This window comes from Pan troglodytes, chromosome 8, assembly GCF_028858775.2.
Source record: "Pan troglodytes isolate AG18354 chromosome 8, NHGRI_mPanTro3-v2.0_pri, whole genome shotgun sequence".
Classification (NCBI taxonomy): Eukaryota; Metazoa; Chordata; class Mammalia; order Primates; family Hominidae; genus Pan; species Pan troglodytes.
The window spans coordinates 24,063,835-24,084,143 of NC_072406.2; the positions used below are offsets into that span (position 1 = coordinate 24,063,835).

The 20,309-nt window shown below is 42.8% G+C and overlaps 1 protein-coding gene across 50 annotated transcripts in view; it reads left to right on the plus strand.

Moving 5' to 3' along the window:
- The window catches only part of CELF2 (CUGBP Elav-like family member 2), an 866,707-nt gene that overhangs the window by 747,934 nt on the left and 98,464 nt on the right, over positions 1-20,309 (plus strand). The window lies entirely within an intron of this gene.

Here is a 20,309-nt window from a genome sequence, read left to right on the forward strand (position 1 = left end):
AAAAATGACTTTGGTCTTTTGAGGAGTGTGTGCTGACCCCCCGGTTCCCTGCAGCAGCCACACCAGCTGGCCAGCCCATAAAGGAGCGCTGGCATTAACACTGACGGGAAGCATTCTCAAATAGTGCATCCCCTGGTTAGAAAATCAGAGTGACCCCACTGGGCAGCCACGGCTGCCAAAGAGTATTGGGTGGGCTAAGATTTTAAAAGGGAAAAAAAAAAAAAAACCCCAACACACACAAGAGAAGCAAATGGAAAAGAAAAAGCTTTTATTCACCAGGAGCTCCTTTTCAAATTTTGTCTTTAGATTTTCTTTTGAAAGGACAAAATGTACCCTTTACAGCCATAATATTAAGCCTCCCAATGGTTTCTAAACAGTCAATGGTGGTTAACAAAGTCAGTGTTTTAATACCCAATTTGTGGCTTCATGTTGATATAGGACAGAAAATACAAAGCTTACCATTTTTTTCTCCGTTTCCTTCCCAGTAATATTTGATAGTTGGCACAATTCACCAGAAATGAACTGATGTTGCATGTAGGAACACCAGAATACAGTTTTTCTAAAGGATTTTGTGGCACTTTTATGTATTTCATGCTATTAATTTCCTGATGCTGTTTGAATGTTTTCCCCATTGACCCAAATATCAGTGATGAGTTCATAATGACATGCATTTGTTATAATGAAGCACCTGTGGTAACCAGTGCAAGGATAATGATTTTATTGAAACCTAGTTTGATAAGAATAAAAAAAAGATAAGATAATGTCCCTAATGTTTTCAGGGTATAATTCTACCTTTGTGTCTTTTATTTGTCTCTGAACGCATACACAAACACCTCTGTGTATATACACATTCACACATGCACACATAACCATTGAACCACCACAGGCCCCCAGAAAAGGTAGCATTTGTATGATTCATCCTAGACTCATTCACAATACAAGATCGTAGTGGCAAAAAGCTCAGCAAAAGATTTTCACAACATGAGGTTCTTCATCACCCAAAAGTCATAAATTAAGAACCTTGATTTTGAATCATACTACTTTGGTATTCCCCTTTGTATGCGAGGAAATCAAAGAATAGAAGGTTCGAAAAAGCAAGTGTGTGGTCCCACAGTGGTCCTGCCCAGTTTCACTGCTGCTCTCTGAAACTGCTAAGGTGGTTCTTAGTAAAGCTGTTTTTATTGAGTCTAAGTGCTTCACTCAGTAACTTTAAAAAAATAGTATTATTTTATCTGCATTCTTCATGTAAATGGACTTTTTTTTAACACAGATTCTAGGAGATTGCAGCGTTGGGTCACATTGTGGAATGAACAAGCCAAGGCAAATATTTACTGACTCAGCCAATAATAGATGAAAATCATTTTCATTTCCCAGGCTCCTAATCAAACCCAAAGACCACTTTGTATTTCTTCTTTTAAAAACAAATGCTTTCTAGTAATGAGCATGCCGAATCCCTTCTAGGTGTGTTTTTTAAAATTACTTGAGACAGTGAACTGTTGTTAATTTAGCATTTAAGGTATAGTGTAGTTTGATGCCAAGTCACATCATATTTTAAGTGAATGCAGAGCTTGGTGAATATGTATTTATCCCTCTACTAGAAACACAGCTCCCAGCATGCGATCTTCATAGTCGAGGGTGCGCTCAAGAAACCCAGAGTGAATATGATGAATGGGGCATGTTGAAATGCATGAAAGCGACTTATGAGTATGCTTCTGTTTGGGATTCTTACACTGACTCTTAGAAAACAACATGTTTTATATTTTTTAAATATTGTACGTGTGTTACTTCTTTTCTTCCTAAAAATCCTGCATGTAGAATTCAGGGGAGGTGATGTTACAGACCCACTGTCAAGGACAATAATTTGGGAGCTGGAAAAGTTGGTCGGTGGATTATTTGGTTTTCTCCTTATCTAGTTTCATATGCCCAATTACTTGAGGCAGGTTGAAGGAATTTGAAAAGTCAGATCTGATTTGTAAGGCTAATAGCCTTTCCAGTGCACACACTTGCTACATTTGCTATTCCAAATATGGTAAATGAGGAGAGAGTTTCACATCTTGTATTTATGTACAGCTTCGTCCAGTACACATTACCCTTAACAGCTATAGGAAAAACATGAAAGTGTTTTCCTTTTAGCTGTGTGAGTCTTTGGTGGACAGAAAGAAATGGGACCAGACATAAAAGATTAATGCATATTCTTGGAAGAAAAAATATTACAGGGTGCCTTGCTGTTTGATTACAAGCCTTGAAATTAGTCAACATTTCCATAATTCTAAACCAATATACACCTGTTTTCCCACTGTGATGTGAAGGCACAACTTAATTTAACAGAGACCCTGCTGTGCTAAATCTCTCATTAAATACCAAGTGAGTTCGGTAATTTAAAGTTGTACACTACTATTTTAACTGGTTGCCTTCATATTATGAAATTAATAAGAAATTAATGATGCACTTTGCCATATGCCTTCAATTTCTTTCGGAATAAAACTAAAAGGGATAAAGAAAAAATACATCACCAGCTGACACTTTAAAGCTTTTCTGTTTGTAATCATTTTCCTGTGGATAAAATCCATTAAAAAGTCACTTGCTGCCTTTTTTCTAAAGTGTCCAAAACTTTCGATTTAAAACAAGATCAAATAATGCTAGGGTTTTTTCCTATGTAATTTTCTTTTGCAGTTGATGTTTTGTTTCATAAGGAACTTTTATTATGCGGCCAAGCTTGATTGATGTTTGGAGTTTGCTTTCCTCTATATGCGCCATCTTTCTTTCTTGAGGGAAACAAAGAACTTGGTTAGTTAGGAAGCAGAAACAAGTTGATAGGATGGTCTGTTGTGCAATCGAATGTGTCTGCCATAAGATTTTGATTTAAAGGCACCCTCCTTTACATGTCATGAATGAATTTTAGAAACCCTTTACATGGGGCTGGAGAAACGACTCCCAGATTGAGGTGACAGATCAGGGCTCTTACGGAGCAGTGCAAAATCATTGAAGACACGTTTCTCAAACTTGCCTCTTACTGGGTAACCAAAGAAGACGCTCTGTTTTACATCCCCTGAAATTCTCAACATAAACCCTAGAAATACAATGGCAGTCATAAAGGAAGCAAATTCAACAGCTCAACACAGAGCAAGGGATGAGAGTCTGGGAGTCCTTCCCTTGGTTTGATCACACATCTCCTCTAGAAGTGGTTGCTGGATGCTCCAGCAACAGAAGAAATTTTAGGTACAGCACCTCATTAGTTACTGACCTTTCATGAGATTAATCCCAAATGATCATGGAGTGCCTACAGTGTGCCTAGCTCTAAGCTAGATATTGGCAGGAAGTAGCAGGGATCGAGCCCAAGGGGGCCTCTAGCTAATCTAGCTGGAAGGGTGGACAGTAGACAGGTAGTAAATACTTACATGGTTCGTGCTTTCACGCTTTTCTGCTGCAGAATACCCATTCCACCACACACACACATCCTTGAGATGCCTAGTAAGTAGAGCCTTTGTAGCCTGAAGATAACACTGTGAGTGTATCTGCACAGGCTGGGCTACCTGAGAAGCTGTTGGATTTGGTGCCTTGTTAGGCTGACTTTTCCCGCTGCTGGGCCATTTATGATTTTGGACTAATTTTGGTTGCACCTGCTTTGATGATATGTCAATTTGGGGTTAAAGATAGCATCCCTTCTTGAGGGTTTTATCTAGGCACAACCTAACTGGTAGTTTGTTCAGTAGAAATGTCATTATCTACCATTGTGTTTCCCAGAGGGACATCTTTGTCAAGGCAACTTGCAAGATTTTCATTTTGTTTTTTATTGACCTAATTTAGCTCAATTAAAAAATAAAGTAAAATAGAGACTTACCTGAGGCCCAGAAAAACTACCAAGATCTTTTCAATAATCAGATGTCAGGGCCAAATATCCTTGTGCCGGTGTCAGCACCGTGCTGGGTGTCATTCTCTTTCCAAGGTCTTAACACATATTGTCTCTGGTAATAAGGCTTTTGGATTGAAATCCACAGCAGTATCATTAGAGCATTCACTGTATAAATTAATTTAATTAAGGATGTAATAACAGGAATACAGTTTTGAGAAACCTCTTAAATTTTAACAGCAAGGAGGAAGCTGCGGAATCTAAATGTCTTGTAAAATATTAATTGCAAATTTCTTCCAGACATCTTCTCTGAATATGCCTTACCCATTTCTTTTTAGAATCACCACCAGTTTTATTAAATGCAGTTTATATTAAGGAGTTATTGCCCTAAGAGAACATTTGTTTAGAGTGCTCCATTTTAGCAGCAGCATGCCGAAAGATGTTTTACAATAACCCATGCAAGGTGAGCGAGGACTGCCGGAGATCTGGGGTAGAAAAACAAATGAGCCTGATCCAGTCGGAGGAGGCAGGAAGGGAAATGGCCTCCTGGGACAAGTGTGTTCACCCAGGTGGAGTGAATGGGCCCCTTCCTGGCCTGCCCTGGAAGAGATAATGGACCAGTGTGGGTAGGCACCTTCCTCCCAAGCAGGCTTCACTCTGCTCGCCATGGAGTTGGCCTCTGTGTTCTTTCCCAGTAGAGTGCTGCAGTTTCTCTCTTCAGCAAAAAAGCTTGACTCTCACTGGGGCCAAATTTCATTTGCCCATTTTAATGCATTTGGAGGTGTTCATTTTCTTTGAACCACCTCTCCTACTTAGTGATAGGTATTAATGCCTTTGTTCTCAGAGCCATGATTATCATCATTTTATCATTGTCATCATCATTATTATTTTTGCCGTAAAATCTCTCAAACCTCATCTCACTGTGTCAGAGAAATTTCTCCTGAAACCATCCCATTGGAATCAAAGCCTAACTGGGCCAAGTTAGAGTATTTTTTTCTCACATGCCTTTGGTTTAAAATTATCATGGAAAACAACCGAAACATCTGTATGAACAGGTTTGAGTCCTCGAAGTCTTGTGCCATGCGGGGCACACAAAGCGTTGATGCATTTCTTTATTCGGCAACCATGTATTGAACGTTTATTGTTTGCCAGGCACTGTTCTAGATACCAGGGAATACTGTAGTAGCAGCCATGCCCTTTATAACCAAATCACCAAACCACAAAGCCTGCCACCATGCTTACACGTGGTATGTGTTTAGTAAGTAGCTCTTACATAGTGAATGCCCGAATAAGTTAGTTTTTATAATGAAATATTTCCAAAGGCCTACAGTTTTATTTTCTAAAAAAAGATAATTATGCCTAAAAATATTTCAAATGTTCCAAAATATAAAATGAATGTAGATACGTTATCACATGTATGTGTGTTTAGTGATACAAATTGTTTCATAGACACAGATCTATATACGTGTATGTCTATATGCCCATAAACATACCTTCCACACGTACACCTGTGGATGTCAGTCCAAATAAATGCAGGAAGATGGAAGTTAAAGTCCTCCCCGTTCTCTGTGCAGCCTGCTGGCATAGTCTCAATTACTTTGTAGCGAACTTTCTTATTTGAGGCTTCACCAACGATCTCAGTTCCTTGGTATAATTATAATTCTTTGTTTATGGGTGCTTTGAGTCCAGATCATGGCAGATTCATGGTGCGTGTTAGAGAGGGTGCTTGAGAAATGGCCGTACAATGATGGTGAGCTCTGCTTCCCAGCATCCTCACAGTCAGGGCTGAGCGGGGCACTGCCTGAGGAGCTTCCTGAGCCATGAGGAAACATGCCTCAAAAGGCACTGTGTCTGCCTCCTCATTTGTGTAGGTGTGAACTCTCCTTGTGGAGCACCCCAGCATACAAACGTGTGGAACATACACGTATTCCACACATGTATTCTGCTGTGGAATGTGTCAGTCAGGACATCCATTTGGTGCAGATGCTTCAGATTTACATTTGCAGAATTTGGCCTGGGCTGAGAAATTCGGCATCATGGGACTGCCTAGGAGGAGCCATTTCCCTGCCATCTGTGTTTTCAGATAATACTCAAATCTCATACAAATAAAAGCAAACAAACAAAATAAGGACTTTGTTCCTCTTGGAGATGACTTTTTAAGGACTGTGACAGAGAGTAGCAGGGGGAGCTCCGGAGGAGTCCTTGAGGGTGCAGAAGCTCCCTTCCCCCTGCAGGAGTCACAGCAGTATGAAAGGGGTAGGGGCAGAGTGTAGACCCAGCCCCAAGTCGGGCTCAGCCAGGTGCAACAGGATGGCTCCCAGCTGAGCGGTATAGACCCAGGAGAGGATATCGGAGGATGGAAGGAAATCCTGGGCCCAGTGAGTTCCATTCTGCAGGCCCAGGCCCCAGGGCAATGGGAAAGTATATTTTAATGCTTAATAAAAGGCCATTACAAATTGTCTATTTCACCCGCCATAAAGTTTTACACACTACCTGAATAGCAGGTTGTTTTGCTTTTGGCTGGCAGTCTGTTGATTCAGTAATGTTGATGGGCAGTTATTTACATACGGCTTTGATTAAAATAAAAAACTAGTTACTTTTAAAGCATGGCCTACTAGGTATAAGGAATTGTACGAGAGAAAATGTATGAGGATTCTTCAGTGGTGCAAAGTTGAAAATGCCAGCATAGGATTACAGTAGGGAATAGCCACACCATTTTTGGCCTCAGAACCCAGTGGAAGGCAATGTGTAGTTTTGCAAACAACGTAGTCTCAGCTACATCCCTAATTAATAGGACTGTTGCCAGGGCTTGTGTGAGAAAGTATGTTAATGCGCTGGTACTGGTGCCTGATCAGATTTGCAAAAGTGCCTTGTGTCATTGCTTGAGGGATACTGGTATCTCATTAGTATCTTGTGAGGGGATGGTAGGGATGGTACAATGGCAAAATGAAGCCATGGTTAGATTTCAGAGATAATCATTTCTCTACGACAGCCCAAGATTAAACTGGGAATATGCAGTTCACTTACGTCGACCTTAGTTCCCAAAAGGTTGATAGGATTTCAAAAGAAGATTGTGGGGGAGGCGGGGGATCCATGAATTTGATTAAAGGTCTGCATGGAATTACAGAGGAAGGAGGTGAGCTATGATAATCAAATGATGAAAGGAGAAGTTTGATATACACCTAGAAAATTGTCCAAATTCTGTCATTAGCGTATAGGGTTTCCATGAGAACTCATCTCTGAGAATATCATATCTGGCTGGACAGATCTTTAATCTTTGACATCAGCTGAGCGTAACTCAGGAGATGATGTCCAGGTGAAGTGCGCTCGTGAGTTCGGAGCCTGGAGCTTTAGGCCACACAAAAAGCATACAGCATGGGTAGATGTGGAGAGAGTTCTCCCAGGAACACCAAGGTTCTTCCCCCACACACTAGGAAGTAGGGAATGGCTGAGCTGGGGAGAGCCAAGGCCAGGATCAGAGGGAGTCAGGGCTCTGCCGGATATGGTCTGGTTTGTGCAGGGAAGCGCGCTGGACACTTACAGGAGGGCGGTGTGGGGAGGGAAAGAAGTTTCGTCTGTCCCTCTGCTCGTTTCAACCATAAATGGTCATAGCATACAGGTGCCTGGGAAGTCTCATTAGTAGTATGACATAAGCTGTTGAAGTTGGTTTGATAATGAAGGAATATTTCAGGCCCATACCCTCACCGCTCTCACCGCCCACCAGCCGCAGAGATGAAAGAATAAACGGTAAACAGTGCGTGTGGAGATCGCAGAAAGGGACACTGTGACAAAGGCTCTCTTTACTGGTCCTCATTGTCCCTGCCTGTCATTACTTCCCATTAACACTCAAAACACACATTTGTGCTGCCATCCCCTCCTCCAGCCTTAAAAACGCTTGCAATGCCCTCTGTACTTGATCTGCAAAACAAAAATGGTTGGACTGAGTGGCTCTTTCCAATCTTGCAAAACTCTTCTTTGCTGTCCATGCATTGTCTGTGGTCATGTCCTATTTAACAAAAATCTCTACACTGTGACTTAACTTGGTTCTGTGATGGGTTAGTCATTTTAGAGTACTTCACGTAGACAAACGTGGATTATTCAAGCTTTGACTATACCCTTTGAGATTGTCTGGGCATCTGCTTTCTTCTCTGGTTGAGAACCAACAGGGAGCTTAGTACTCATAATTTTTCCACCGGGAAATGGAGAAAAGAAAGGGCAAGGGGATGGACTCGAACGAGTCAGTTTATTTCCTTGTTTACAGCCCTGGTTTGACAAGAAAGGGTATTTAACCTAATGAGGTTTCAGGATTATTGGTGGATTTTTTTATCTATTTGATTCCTGTCCTCAGCTAACATGGGTAAGTGACTCCTCTGTGCTTGTAAATGGCTTTATAGGGTTGTTTATTTGTTATCCCTTCTAAAAATATTTCAGGTGATGTATCGATAGCATTCACCTTGTTACACTGAGGACATCTCTGAAGTGCCAGAGATAAAATTAACTTCTCTGACCTCCCTAAGCAAAGCAGTGATGGAACTGGAATTAGAAGTCGTCATTTCTAGGACTCCCCAGTTGGGTTGGCCTCGTGATGGTGGATTTAGGTGTCACGCTCACTGCATTGTAGGGTGGAATGGGCGTGGCTTAAGAGGCCAGCACAGCACAACGGGAACACTCACCGTGAAGGAAGTAGCTCCTCTTTGTGGGTTGCCATGGGGAGGCTCCATGGCTGTGGTTTAATTTTCACAACTCCACAGGACATCTGTTGTATACCCTGTTTTACTGACAAGGAAGCTGAAACTCAAAGAAGATGAGTAACTTGTTTGGGGTTAAACAGCTGGCACCTGACTTTACAGGCAGTTGGGTAGAACCAGTATGTCTGGACTCTAAGCCAAGGAACTTTCCATTCTGCTGTGTGTTGGTGCAGGCTTGCCGGTCCCGGCAAGTGGTCCTGGCAGGTGGAGGGCCTCAGAAGGACCACATTTGCCCCTTTGGCACTGTCACAAGATAAATCTAAATCCTCAGTCCTGCCCCACTCCTGCAGCTCGTCATAGATGTGGAACAGCAGGACCATGACAGTTCTGGCTGTGTCAGATGGCATGGACCTGCTGACAGGGTGCAGCAGCATGAACCTAGAAGTCAGCTGGGCAGGCAGTGGCCACACACACACACACACACACACACACACACACACACACACACGAGCTGGCCCTGCCACAGCAGGGGCATCAGGGCACCTGGCTGCGGCTGTGCCCCAGATGGGAAGCCATGTTCCCTTGCACAGGTCCTGAAAAACATTCAGCGAGCGAGGCAAGGTATTTGCTAGAGACTTTTGGGTGTGAAGTTACTAACATGGAGCTTTCTAAGAGGAAGTGATAGATCAAAGACAGTCGTCACTGTAAGAGGTACTGCTTTGCGAAAGTGATTATAAATGCACCATCTTTCTTCAGCAGCATGATCGCATTGACATTCATGTTATTAGGGTGCATTTCTTTATCTGCATCCACAGGCCTTCAGTCCCAATCCACAATCTGCATTTTAATGCCCAGCTCCGTCCAGCTGTCCTCGCCATTGCTCTGCTTCCGTGTTCCACAGACAGGGGAAGGGCAAGTATGGAGGCTCACCCTGGAAGAGTGAGCAGGACTCTGTTACCTGCAACCCCAAGCTGTAGGCAGCAGGACAAGAGGCCGAGGTTGTGAAACAAACGGAAACCTCAACCTGCCTGCCATCATCACACCCTCCTGCCCTGAAAACTGGAGGCCTTTAGAAAGGAACTGTTCTACCCTGTTGTTTTACTAATGAGGAAGTGATGGTCCAAGCAGTCAAGTCTGCATAACCATCTAAGCTTCTGAATCTGCTGCTGCCGACAAGGGGCCAGACTCACCACCACAAACCAGGGCACTGAGAGGTAGAACCAGGCAGCCCATGCCACAGATGGCGCAGCAGGATGAACACGGCCCCATGAGACAGCGCTGCTGCTCTCCGCATCACGGCAAAGTCAAGGCAAAGGAGGACGGGTGCTAGGGGTGCCTCTGCATGAAGTGCTGGAAGCTTGGACGTTCCTAGGCCAGTTAGGATCAAAGGCTGAGCACTGGCCGGGATATTAGGGCCAGTTCTGGGTTGGCTCTGTCTAGCCATCACATTGTGGTTTTTGCTGTTATCTGCTGTTAGATTCGGCCGGAATCTAAATGATAGATGTATCATGAGGTGGAAGCTCAGGCTACCTCTATCTTAGTTACAACAGTCAGAGCTCATGATGTCATGGTGGCCTCTGGCAGCTTGGGTTAGACCAGGTAGTCATTTGCCATCTCTAGGGCTGGCACTTTCTACAACACTGTCACGCATCAGGGACGAGGGTACCGAGTGAGAGCAAAGGATAGGCTCCTGCAAACTCATCTCCTCTCCTGGAGGCTTAACTGAGTAACTGTGGGTCACTGGGTGTATTTTGATCTGTGACATTCCACACTTTGTGTACTCACCAGCACATACACGGTATTATTGTTTCCTCAGAAGAGTGTGTATTTAAATACATGCCAGGAAACTGTGCAGGTATTTCACGTTAAGTAGCATATGGGGCTCAGTGTAGTCAAGAAGTCACAGGGATTAGGAAAGAGAAAATGAATTGCTGTCATTCTATATATGTTATGTGCTTAGTAAATGTCAGAACAGTAGTCACAGAACCTCAGGATGTTTCTAGCATATTTTGGTTTATAAATGTTTTGTCTACATAATGGATATCTATCAGTAGCTTTCAGAATTCAAGTAATTTTAATGAAATAACACTAAATGTTCAAGTATTAAAAGTAGTAGTAACAGTTAACAGCTATTGAGTGTTCACTATGTCCTCAGAACTATGCCAAGAACTTTATATATACTTGATCTCACATAAAAAAATAAGGTAGTAATTTGTCTTCTTACCTGTTTGCCTTTTCAACTAGAAGCCTATTGTTCTACGTTCAAGAAAGTGAGAGTGGCTACACCTCTTAGAGAACATTTCTTTAATGATACATCAGTGAGTATCTTTTATGGGTAATAATTTACCTATTTTAACTAGATACAAGTATGATAAGAAAGAGACCTTTCAGTTAACTGAAGCTAAGCTCATCCTGTCTTCCTTACATTGCTAATATCTGACTTACGATTTACTAATATTTGTAAGGTGTCATTTAAGTAGGTGTGGAAGCATTAGCCTAGATTTTGACTAGTTCTTTGGTGTCTTCTGAGCTCATAGAGGCACTATAATCACAACCCCCACCCGCGCCCCTCGCAAAAAAAAAAACAAAACCTTGGAACCACCATTTTATCATTTGAGAATCTCAGTCACTGAGTTAACCTGAATCACTCCTAAGGCAGAGTTACCAAGATTTTAAAAACTCTGCAGGTCACTGACAAAAACTAAGTATCATCAGTAAGGAAAATACTTAAGAGAGACTCAGAAGCCCAGGAAATCCTGTAGCTGATTTCAGTCGGTTCTCATTTCTTTGAATGTTATGTGGGTCAACAGAGGAAGAAAGGACCTGTGCAGGAAAGTAGGCCAGATGGAATTATAGATCACAGACCCTAGAAGCACGTCCTGTCCAAGCTCCTCACTTGATAGATGAGGAAGCTGGAGCCCAGGAAGGTGGGAGGACAGGTGAGATGCTGAAGGGCACACCAGTCAGTGCTGGGGTGAGTACAGATCACATCTCCTAACTCCGAGCCTGTTGCTCTTTTCAGCAAACCATGCCCCTGTGATCTCTCTGCAAGGTTATGCCAAGCATGTCACCTTAAAGAATCAGAAATCCAGAATCCAAATTTCCAGTCTGTGTGTAGCATTTCATTCCATGACTTGAGGCTGTTGAACTTGGTGTTTTCTTTTTCTCATTTCCATTCTCTGGGAAAGACCCAGAAACCTAATAAGATTCTTCCTGGCCATCTACTCAAAATGATATGTGCAGTGTATGAACTTATAAAGAACCGATGAAGACAAAGGAAAGCGGTCCTTTGTACTTCAGTCCATTTGCATATAAAACCGGGGCAGTGATTCTCAGCCTCAGCTGCACAGGAATAGAATCCCTCGGGAGCTTTTAAAACTATGTATGCCTGGGCCACACCACAGCCAAATAAGACTCACTTGGGATGAGAGTCTGGCATCAGTACTTTTTTTTTTTTTTGAGACAGTCTCGCTCTGTTGGCTGGAGTGCAGTGGCGCAATCTTGGCTCACTGCAACCTCCACCTCCCAGGTTCACATGATTCTCCTGCCTCAGCCTCCCAAGTAGCTGGGATTATAGGCATGGGCCACCACATCCAGCTAAGTTTTATATTTTTAGCAGAGACAGGGTTTTGCCGTGTTGGCCAGGTAGTCTTGAACTCCTAACCTCAAGTGATCCACCCACCTCAGCCTCTCAAAGAGCTGGGATTACAGGCCTGAGCCACCATGCCCAGCCTAGTATTTTTACAGATCCCCAGATGATTCCAATGTGCAGGCAAGTTTTAGAACTTCTGTTAAGAGAATGAACCATCATTGACCCCAAGGGCTAGGTGGTGGTGACATAACTTGTTTTCGTCTTCTGCTTTCATCTAGATGTACAGGCACTCACTCTGACCTGCTCATCATCTTCCCACAGGTACACTGGAGTCTTGGTACTCAAGCAGCAGTCACGTCATCTGAGAAAGTGTTAGAAGTGCAGCCTTGCAGGCCCTCCCCCAGGACCTGCATTTGAACTAGATCCCTGGGTCTTACACGTTCACACAGAAATAATCATGTGAGGTGACAGATACGTTAACTAGCTTGATTGTGATCATCATTTCACAGTGCGTCTGTGTGTCAGAACATCACTCTGAAAAAATTTTTTTTTTATTGAAAATACTAAATCCTGGGTGACATGGATACATAGCGAAGTTTGAGAAGTGCTGTTTTGTAGAACCGGTCCTCTCCGATGCTCTTTCCCTGGGAGTCCCTCACAGGCTGCACTGTAGGGCAACCCCGTCTGTGTGTGCACACACACTTCTCGCAAGTGCTGGGTTGCTGTGTTGCCTCATCTGAGTACCAAAGTCAAGAGAGATCCTCTGGAGAGGCTGCCAGCCTCCCTGTTTCCTTCCAGACATTCTGAAGGTGGGGTGGAGTAGGGCAGCCTGACTATGGAGTACAGGAGGTGAGAAAGTAAATGGAGATGTGAGGACGTGCTGGGTTTTCCAGCATCCTTGAATGAGCAACTGGGTTTTTCCCTCCCAACCATCCTCTAAATTGTGGGAAATCTCTGAGTGGGACTTACATAGAATTAATATGTGTCAGACTGTAAGGGGATGAATGGAAATGCTGCTATTTTAAGCACAGTTTTTCTGGCCAGAACAAGCTAATTTTACAGCATGAGGAACAATTTTCTGCCACAAAGAGTTAATCTGTAATACTCAGCAGCTCATTTCCACCTTGCAGAAAGCATTGGAGTGTAGAGTCCTGCTGTTTCATCATTCACGGACTCGAAATTCGTTACCAGGAAAGCAAAGCATTTATTACCCTGTGTCTCTTACTATCCGCAGCTTGAGAGACTTTTGCTGACAAAGAAAATGTAACTACCACATGAATGCTAGAGTGGAATATACTATTGCCTGATGAGGGATGCTGGGTCTATGTATGTTTTTGCAATTTGGGAGGCTTAAAAAGAATGTCATCTGCCCTGAACAGTGTAAGATTTCCCCTTGAGTGAGTTCTGAGTTCTTGTTTTTCATTCTTCCTTCTTGTGAATCTGGAGAAGTTTTTCACATTGTGGGTTATTCCTAATTATTGTAGCTACAACAGACATCCTGGATTGTAGTCTGTAAGGACAAAATCATTTGTTGCTGCATAAAACCTGAACTTAACCATAGTCAGCGTTTGCCTAAATCAGCAGCTGCTGCTTATTAGACCAGCATCAAAGAGTGAGCTGCAGTTGGGCGACCAAATAAGAAACAAAGTGATTAGAAGATCCTTGTGGAACAGGAAGCAGAGTGGGGCAAGACAAGAGAGAGCATATACCCAGAGGAGGAGACAAGCTGGGGTATCATATCTGCTTGATGGGGTGTCAGCCCTGAGGAGAGAAGGGGATCCGGAAGGAGTATGTGGGCTGGAAGATAAAAAGGACCAGGGTTCCTGCAGAACTTACAGAAGCACACACATTGTGTCCATTTTGCTCATTGCAACCAAATGATTAACTCTTCAGAAAAAAAAAAAAAAAATCCTGTTTACTTAGTTTGTATATGGTTGCTTTCTTTTTCTTTTTTTTTTTTCTTTTTCAAAAAGGCAAGAAACGTTTACTCTTTGATAGAGGAGACAGCTTTCCAAACAACGGGACTCAATGAAGACAGCATGAGGTCAACTGAACCTGAACCTGTCTCTTCTCTTTCCCCTCTCTTCTCTCCTTTTTACCTGCAGTGCCCTCAAAGGCAAAAAAATAAAAAAATTAAAAAATAAATTAAAATCTTTCATCATCTCAATATTACATAAAAATTGTGTTCAAAAGAGAAAACCAAATTTTACCTTTGCATTCATGTATTATTAGTGTTAAGTACCACCGCCCCATCTTTTTTTTTTATACTTTAAGTTTTAGGGTACATGTGCACAACGTGCAGGTTTGTTACTTATGTATACATGTGCCATGTTGGTGTGCTGCACCCATTAACTCATCAGTTAACATTAGGTATATCTCCTAATGCTATCCCTCCCCTCTCCCCCCACCCCACAACAGGCCCCGGTGTGTGATGTTCCCCTTCCTGTGTCCATGTGTTCTCATTGTTCAGTTCCCACCTATGAGTGCTATCTTTCATTCTCACATTCCTGTACTCATTTCTGTTGTTTCAGTATCTGATTAGAGCTGAATTAATATAGTTGTGGCTAAAAAATAGCTTCTATCTCTCAGTGACACATTTTTGGAGACTCATAAGCCTCATTGTTTTCTCATCAGTGACAACTGTGTCTCTGAGTCAGATGACTCGAGTCTCCTTCACCCGTGATCTTGGGGAAAAAAAATAGAAGTGAGTAACTCACACAGCCACAGGACCAAGTGATCACAATCACAGCAGCCACTCATTAGTGGAAATGAGCTCTGGACTCAGTCCAGTTGATGAATGGTAAAATCTATGGCTCAGAAAGAAGGGAAAGAGCAGTGCTGAAGATATTTGAGTTCTTGGGGTGATCTCTGTAGCTCCTCCTGAGATGTGCCTTGATGATGTTGCATGGTGCTGATTTCAAGGACACACCACGCTATGTTTTTACATAATCTGCTTCAGAGGAGATAGCCCACATTCATGGATAGGAGATGGCCCACATTCATGGATAGGAGATAGCCGACATTCATGGATGGGAGAAGAAAAATGGCAGAACATGCTGCATATGTGGCGGGACTGTCATGAGGCTGTCAGAGTCAATTGTGCCAGGTTCCCAATTCCCAGAGCAGCATCCCAGAGTCTTGTTTAGTCATGATCTTCAGCCTCTTGACAGCATTTGGTTAACAGACACTATAGCTTGGACTCCTTGGATGTGTTCATAGGCATTTTATCTTGACTCTGTTCTCTAAACATGGCACACTCTGTAAGTTTCATTGTAATGTGGCTATTAAACATGTCCACTGTACATTAAGATTTACTGGGAAAGAAAACCTACCTAGAATTCAGTAAAATTCTAACTAATGAAAGAGTAAATACACCAGCTGTTCAGGCCCAACACTGATTTTTGAAAGGGCAGATTGGGCCTGGGCTACAGCTCAGAATGTTGAAGAGGCTGGATTGGAGCAGAGCTGAGGGAAAAAGAGAAAAAGACACCTTACGCCGTGGGCTTTCACACACGCAGGAGAAACAAATGCTTTCTCCTAAGTTACAGGAACTTGGGTGTACTTTTTCAGAGACTGCAAGTAAAGGGTGTGATCAATTGCTGCCCTTTAAACACTGACATGCCCCGGGTTCTGTTTTCACTGCTTTCTTCTCACGCCGCGTGATTTCTTTAGGTCCCAGTGATCCCAGGCTTACGCTACCTCTACAGGCTGCTGCCAGCCAAATGTTTATCTGAAAATCGGACTTCTCTGCTAAACCCCAGACTTAGATACCCAGTATCTGCTATTGAACAGATCCATTCAAATGGTCTACAGGAAATTCCAGTACTAAAATTACTATTAACCAGGTCTTCCTCCTGTATTGCCCATCTTAAGTGAATTGGTGGGCCAGCCAAAGCCAAACGCAAGAAGTGGTCTTCCTCATCTCCTCTTCCTACATACACTTCACCTTTCTAACCCCCAACCTCCAACAGTGAAGATACCAGGATGCTACCTTAATGGCACCTCTAGAATTCCTCCGTCTTTATCAAGTTGGGACTCACCAGTTGTCATTAGGGGTAATAAAGGCACAGCAAGGGTGAGGGGATTTGGGAGGTTATCCCTGTAATCCCCATGCTTGCTAGTATTCTAGATGCTCTCTAGAATGGGAGAGGTGGGTGTACCAGAGTTGTACATCACCCCCCACACCCACAGGCATATGTGAACATTGCTGCACCTTGTATCAGAAAAATCAGATGTGACTGCTGAGTTTAAAGGGTGAGATCCACACTCTATACTGTGCCCCTACCTTTTTCTTCAGCTTCTGGGACATTTTTGCTCATATGCTGTGTCCCAGCTGTATGATACCACACACACATTTGGTGTCTTAGCCTGGGAAGGTAGAGGTGAACATTGCTTCATTGTAATTTACTGTGTCACGTGGTTCAATTTATCCTGTCACCTGCTGTTCTTCATTCTCCCCCGTTGCTGACATCTCAGCCGCTCCTCTTCTGAGCTCCAAACTCCTTGAGAGGGAACATTGTCAGAGCCCGGCTTAACACCTCACACCATAGATAGTGCTCAACAAATGTTTGTTGAATAGATGAACTCTGAAGAACAGCTTTCATTTATAGACACTCTTTCAACATAAAAAAAATTCAAGTTCTGGCTGGGCGCGGTGGCTCACGCCTGTAATCCCAGGACTTTGGGAGGCCGAGGCAGGTGGATCACGAGGTCAGGAGATCGAGACCATCCTAGCTAACACGGTGAAACCCCATTTCTACTAAAAATACAAAAAATTAGCCAGACGAGGTGGCGGGCACCTGTAGCCCCAGCTAATGGGGAGGTTGAGGCAGGAGAATGGCGTGAACCCGGGGGGCGGAGCCTGCAGTGAGCCGAGATCGCGCCACTGCACTCCAGCCTGGGTGACAGTGAGACTCCATCTCAAAAAAAAAAAAAAAAAATTCAAGTTCTTTACAAACTGGTGGGTGGGGGTGAGAGGAGGGAGGGAGATCTTGATCCCCTCATCCCCATCGCAATCCTTTCCATCAGGTAGATCCGCCCTCCACAGACAACAAACGCAATAGAGACAGGAAGCCCTGCAGAGTTAAAAGGCACTTTTTACTCTAATTATAATCCTTAACTGGATGAAGAAGAGGGTTGACAATCCCTACGTCACTTTACATTTTACTGTGTACTTTCATATATATTTTCTTATTCAGTCCTCACAATGATGCAGTGAGTTTTCTGGTACAATCCCTGCTTCAAACATGAGTTTACCAAGTTTTAACGAGGTCAAGCAACTTGACTCACATACTTGCAATTGGCAGAGTCAGCATTCAAACTCAGTCCTTACGCTTCTGTGATGTTCTTTCCACTAACAAAAAACAAAGCAAACATAAAGACAAAAACAAAACAGACATAAAGACAAAAAACAAAGCAAACATAAAGAGGCAAGCTTCGCAAGTCCCCATTAAATGCTACATTTCCGCAGTTGTTAGAAATTATGAAAGTAGAAGCTATGTCACCACAGGTCAAGTGCTGTCAATAAAGGGTTCTTGCTTTACTCCTTAACATAAAATCTCTCCCACATGCTTGTCTCACATATTCCTCATCTGTGTTTACCTTTGCCATTTCAATTTCAGTTACATGCGGTATATCTGAAGGCCTAATCCTTGAATTTTCTTTTTAAAAGATTGAACTTGAGGATAAGCATATTTATAGAACAATTGAACCTTAGCCATAATTTCTCTAAGATCTACCAACCAGTAATTTCCAAAGTTGGTGAACGATCTCACACATTAGAATAGAAGGTAGAAATCAAAATGAGTGAAATTAAACTCAAACTCATGAAGACTGAGCAACGCTGGAGGAGAGCTCTTTCTTTAGCAAAATACCAAGCAAAGTCAGTGCAACTATGGAAGACAAGATGAATAAATGTAGCTGCTGAAAACAATATCTGATGTCTTGCTCCAGATGTTTAATGGATTTGCATTTTAAACATGGGTAATAAGAAATAGCCCTTAAGGCACTTTGTAAAACTTGCCATTTATTTTTAGGAGAAAAGTTTTTTTGGGGGGGTGGAGGGACAGCCTTGTTTGTTTAAAAGGAAAAAAACAGATATTTCAGCATTTTTGCTTAAACGAGAGTAAGAATGGGGAATTACCCTAGTTATGTTTTCATTCACTCAGTACAACTCCCAAAGGCCATGGAGGTAAATGAATGGAAAAAGATTGCTGAGTGAGGTGTGGTATTTATGTGTCTGTCGTAAATGAAGTTGTCATTCCTAAACCAATCAAATCATACATTTTTTATGAGAGGTTGCAACTTGCAGAGAGGTGGAAATGTTAGACACTAATTAATGAACGTGGCTGGCAAAGCAACTCAGACAACTCAGGACTCATAAACTAAGCTATGGGAGGATCATTAGAATACGAAATTCAGTAGTGCTTTTCCATTCATTTCATGAAATGCCTGTATCCTGTCAGAAGGTTCAAGATAAAATACAATCGGCTTAAATTTTCCAAGTTAGTTTTGAACCAGAGATTTTAAAGATTTGCTTGTTAGAGGGGTATTCTTGTGGTGGCTTTAGATTGTCTTAAAGTTCAAAGGAAACTAGAGATTACTGGATAAGCATCAATAACATTAACAGAGCATTGAAGCTGCCTGGAGTGGATGGAGGATGCCTTGCGTTGTGCAGGAAACACTCATCAATTCTGTGGTTTGTTTAGAGGGTAGTGTTGTTTTAAGTCATCAAGTCACTGTTTAACTTGAATTGAAACTAGTAAATACTGCAGATGAATTACTGCATAGCTTTCCAAACCTTAAAAAAGAAAGTGTACAAAAGTGGAACTTCTTGGACCTTTTAATGAGTTATCTGAAAAGAAGAGAATGTGGTTTCATTCGTATGCAATATATAAGGTTGAACCATGTGAAACGGTCACTATTAACCCATGTTTTTAAAAAACTACAAAAACAGCAATTTCACAGCAATTACCCAACCTAACTTGAAGTATAGCTGTTTCTGTATAATAAATATCGAACAGTTAGATTGGCAAAGGAAATACGTGTGTACATGCATGAGAAGGGTCATTGTGCCATTGTGTGGATAAACACACAGCAGAAGCTCATGGAATAGGGGGTTGCCTGATTACACTAGAAGGGAGAGTGATGGAATAATGCGAAATAAGCCTGAAAAGGGAGCTGGGGGTCAAAGCATGGAATTCCCTGAAATACATGCCAAGGAGCTGGATATTAATTTGGTAGATAAGTCAAAGTTTTTGAGTGGGGGAGAAAAATTTCTAGACTGAGTTTTAGACAGATTAAAAAGGCAATGGTGTAGAAGATGGAAGGCAATGACCAGAACTGGTGAGGAGGCTGTTTCGGGGATCCAGGTGAGCAGGAATGAAAACCTCACTAGGGCTGTAGCCGTGGAAATAGAAAAGTATATGAGAAGGAAAAGAAATTAGGAGAGAGAGAGAGCTAAACTGAGGATTTCAAGGGGTAGAAAATTAAGCAAATTTAGAGCCACGCCAGAGTGTTAGGTGAGAGGTCTGAGAAGCTGGAAGAGCTGCCCCCATCCCGGGGTTGATGCCCCCATAAGCCGTGGTCTCTGTCCAGCTTCTCAAGTTCTCTGTGGGGTGCCCAGATTCAGGTCATTTCCTATGGGGTGAGGCAGGAGTGTGGCTGGAAGAGTCTGAGTAGTAGGTCATCCTGGGAAGCAGTGTAAGAGATCAGCATGGACAGAGTCGAGCCCTGCAAAGAGGCTCAGAAGATCCAGATGAGGAGACTTGTTCCCAATTTGAGGCCAGCACATGTACCAGGTCCTCAAGGGGAGCCCAGGTGCAAGGGCTGCTTCAGCCCCACTAGCATCTCCACACTGGGTGAGGGTTACAAGGGAGACTGGGGGTCAGCCACTCACTGGCTTTTGGGGCTTTGTTCATCCCGGTTCCCAAGAGGTCGAGAACTGAGTCACAGTGAGCCCCACCTGACAACAGCTGGCACTGGGGAGGGCACCGAAGGCTAAGGGAGCACTGAGGCCACAGGCAGCGTCACGGCCAGAGACAAATGTCACAAGGATGATTTGTTGTTAAACCACAACTCGTTTCTCTTAAAATATGAGAGAATACTGTTTTTTGGTATAGATTATTGAAAGTAATGGTAAAAACCACAATCGCTTTCGTACAAACCTAATAGAATCTAG